We start from the raw sequence: 4,802 nt of genomic DNA on the forward strand, positions 1-4,802 counted from the left end.
GACGCCAAAAATTCCTATAAATACAGAAACCCCTGAAAATAAACCTAGATCGTGAGTTTCGCCGTCGCAAGCCTCTGTAGCCACCAAAAACCAATCAAGACCCTGTTCTGGCACCCTGCCAGAGGGGGGAATCATCACCGGTGGCCATCTTCATCATCCTGGCGCTCTCCATGATAAGGAGGGAGTAGTTCACCCTCGGGGCTGAGGGTATGTACCAGTAGCTATGTGTTTGATCTCTCTCTCTCTCTCTTGTGTTCTTGATTTGGCACGATCTTGATGTACCGCGAGCTTTGCTATTATAGTTGGATCTTATGATGTTTCTCCCCCTCTATCTCTTGTAATGGATTGAGTTTTCCCTTTGAAGTTATCTTATCGGATTGAGTCTTTAAGGATTTGAGAACACTTGATGTATGTCTTGCATGTGCTTATCTGTGGTGACAATGGGATATTCACGTGATCTACTTGATGTATGTTTTGGTGATCAACTTGCGGGTTCCGTGACCTTGTGAACTTATGCATAGGGGTTGGCACACGTTTTCATCTTGACTTTCTGGTAGAAACTTTGGGGCACATTTTGAAGTTCTTTGTGTTGGTTGAATAGATGAATATGAGATTGTGTGATGCATATCGTATAATCATACCCACGGATACTTGAGGTATCATTGGACTATCTAGGTGACATTAGGGTTTTGGTTGATTTTTGTCTTAAGGTGTTATTTTACTACGAACTGTAGGGCTGTTTGTGACACTTATAGGAATAGCCCAACGGATTGATTGGAAAGAATAACTTTGAGGTGGTTTTGTACCCTGCAATAATCTCTTCGTTTGTTGTCCGCTATTAGTGACTTTGGAGTGACTCTTTGTTGCATGTTGAGGGATATTTATATGATCTAGTTATGTTATTATTGTTGAGAAAACTTGCACTAGTGAAAGTATGAACCCTAGGCCTTGTTTCAACGCATTGCAATACCGTTTATGCTCACTTTTATCATTAGTTACCTTACTGTTTTTATATTTTCAGATTACAAAAACCTATATATACCATCCATATTGCACTTGTATCACCATCTCTTCGCCGAACTAGTGCAACTATATAATTTACCATTGTATTGGGTGTGTTGGGGACACAAGAGACTCTTTGTTATTTGGTTGTAAGGTTTTTTGAGAGAGACCGTCTTCATCCTACGCCTCCCACGGATTGATAAACCTTAAGTCATCCACTTGAGAGAAATTTGCTACTGTTCTACAAACCTCTGCACTTGAAGGCCCAACAACGTCTACAAGAAGAAGGTTGTGTAGTAGACATCACTGTACAATCATTATGCTAAGCTAACGGAAGGGTCTTGTCCATCACAGGATTCTTCTAATGATGTGATCCCATTCATCAAATGACAACACATGTATATGGTCAGGAAACTTAACAATCTTTCATTAACGAGCTAGTCTAGTAGAGGCATACTAGGGACACTTTGTTTTGTCTATGTATTCACACATGTATCAAGTTTCCGGTTAATACAATTCTAACATGAATAATAAACATTTATCATGATATAAGGAAATATAAATAACAACTTTATTATTGCCTCTAGGGCATATTTCCTTCATCCGCTCCTTGGTGGCGACCCTGAAGCTTCTCTGGTCTGCATGGATTCTTGCAAGGACACGATTGTCGTCATCCCCCGTCCAGGTATCCTATTCAAAACCACATCCTCTCCATTTACTATCTTGCATCTCCTTCATCTTTGGGCCCTTCCCCCTTGATCGGTCTGTATGCATCCTTTTGGTGACCCTCCCACCGCTCGCCATGGCTTTCCTGTTCGTCTATGAAGATGAAGGAAATATGCCCTAGAGGCAATAATAAAGTTATTATTTATTTCCTTATATCATGATAAATGTTTATTATTCATGCTAGAACTGTATTAACCGAAAACATAATACATGTGTGAATACATAGACAAACGGAGTGTCACTAGTATGCCTCTACTTAACTAGCTCGTTGATCAAAGATGGTTAAGTTTCCTAGCCATTGAAATGGATTGTCATTTGATTAACAAGATCACATCATTTGGAGAATGATGTGATTGACATGACCCATTCCGTTAGCTTAGTACACGATCGTTTAAGTATGTTGTTGTTGCTTTCTTCATGACTTATACATGTTCCTATGACTATGAGATTATGCAACTCCCGTTTACTGGAGGAACACTTTGAGTGCTACCAAACATCACAACGTAACTGGGTGATTATAAAGGTGCTCTACAGGTGTCTCCAAAGGTACTTGTTGGGTTGGCGTATTTCGAGATTAGGATTTGTCACTCCGATTGTTGGAGAGGTATCTCTGGGCCCTCTCGGTAATGCACATCACTTAAGCCTTGCAAGCATTGCAACTAATGAGTTAGTTGCGGGATGATGTATTACGGAACGAGTAAAGAGACTTGCCAGTAACGAGATTGAACTAGGTATTGAGATACCAACGATCGAATCTCGGGCAAGTAACATACCGATGACAAAGGGAACAACGTATGTTGTTATATGGTATGACCGATAAAGATCTTCATAGAATATGTAGGAGCCAATATGAGCATCCAGGTTCCGCTATTGTTTATTGACCGGAGACGTGTCTCGGTCATGTCTACATAGTTCTTGAACCCGTAGGGTCCGCACGCTTAACGCTACGATGACAGTTATATTATGAGTTTTATGTTTTGATGTACTTAAGGTTGTTCGGAGTCCCGGATGTGATCACGAACATGACGAGGAGTCTCGAAATGGTCGAGACATGAAGATTGATATATTGGAAGCCTATGTTTGGATATCGGAAGTGTTCCGGGTGAAATCGGGATTTTACCGGAGTACGGGGGGTTACCGGAACCCCCCGGGGGCTTAATTGCAACGCCCTCGATGCGGCTATATCTCCCATGTGTCAAAGCATGACTTAGAGGCATAACCGCATTGAAAGCAATGTCGCAAGTGAGGTAATCTTCACACAACCCATGTAATACATAAGGGAAAAAGGATGCATAATTGGCTTACAATCGCCACTTCACACAATACATGAATAAAGCATTACATTCATCCAAATACACTCAAGGTACGACTACGGAACCAAAATAAAAGAAGACTACCCCAAAGACTACACGGAACCCCGATCGTCCCAACTGGGCTCCACTACTGATCAACTGAAACAAAACAACACAATGAACGAGATCTTCATCAAGCTCCTCCATGAGCTCGATTGCGTCATCTGCACGGTTTCATCGGCACCTGCAAGCTGGTTTTGGAAGTATCTGTGAGTCACGGGGACTCGGCAATCTCACACTCTCGCAATCAAGACTATTTAAGCTTATAGGAAAGGCAAAGGTATGATGTGGAGCTGCAACAAGCGACTAGCATATTTGGTGGCTAACATACACAAATGAGAGCGAGAAGAGAAGGCAAAAGCACGGTCGAACAACTATGATCAAGAAGTGATCCTAGAACAACCTACGTCAAGCATAACTCCAACACCGTGTTCACTTTCCGGACACCGCCGGAAAGAGACCATCACAGTAACACACGCGGTTGATGCATTTTAATTAAGTTAAGTTTCAGGTTTTCTACAACCGGACATTAACAAATTCCCATCTGCCCATAACCGCGGGCACGACTTTTGAAAGTTCAAATCCCTGCAGGGGTGTCCCAACTTAGCCCATCACAAGCTCTCACGGTCAATGAAGGGTATTCCTTCTCCCAGGAAGACCCGATCAGGCTCGGAATCCCGGTCACAAGACATCCTCGACAATGGTAAAACAAGTCTAGCAAGACCGCCTGGTGCGCCGACATCCTGATGGGAGCTGCACATATCTCGTTCTCAGGGCAACACCGGATGAACACTACGTACAGCTAAAACCAGCCCTCAAGTTTCCCCGAGGTGGCGCTGCAAGTGGCTCTGTTTCGGACCAACACTTAGACAAGCACTGGCTCGGGGGGTTAAAATAAAGATGACCCTCGGGATGCGCAACTCCCAAGGGAAAAAGGCTAGGTGGCGAATGGTAAAACCAAGGTTGGGCCTTGCTGGAGGAGTTTTATTCAAAGCAAACTGTCAAGGGGTTCCCATTATAACCCAACCGTGTAAGGAACACAAAATCCGGGAACATAACACTGATATGACGGAAACTAGGGCGGCAAGAGTGGAACAAAACACCAGGCATAAGGCCGAGCCTTCCACCCTTTACCAGGTGTATAGATGCATTAATTAAATAAGAGATATTGTGATATCCCAACAAAATATCCATGTTCCAACAAGGAACAAACTCCAATCTTCACCTGCAACTAACAACGCTATAAGAGGGGCTGAGCAAAGCGGTAACATAGCCAAACAACGGTTTGCTAGGACAAGGTGGGTTAGAGGCTTGGCTTAACAATATGGGAGACATGATAAGCAAGTTGTAGGTATCGCAGCATAGGCATAGCAAAAGAGCGAGCAACTAGCAAGCAAAGATAGAAGTGATTTCGAGGGTATGGTCATCTTGCCTGAAATCCCGCAAGGAAGAAGAGTGAGTCCATGAAGAAGACAAACGGACGAAGTCGAACGGATCCTCACAAACGCGACGTTACCGGATTACCGAGAAGAAGTACACCGGAAAGAAAGCAAACAACATAGTAAAGAAACATCACATAAGCATGGCACGATGCACAAACAAGTATGATGCATGTCCGGTTTAATGAGGCATGTCATGGCAAAGTGCACAAACAACCCTACAAATTAAGTGGAGCTCAATATGCAATGAGTTGCATATTGACGGAACACCACATGACTTATT

The sequence above is a fragment of the Triticum dicoccoides genome, chromosome 4A, assembly GCF_002162155.2.
Source record: "Triticum dicoccoides isolate Atlit2015 ecotype Zavitan chromosome 4A, WEW_v2.0, whole genome shotgun sequence".
Lineage (NCBI taxonomy): Eukaryota > Viridiplantae > Streptophyta > Magnoliopsida > Poales > Poaceae > Triticum > Triticum dicoccoides.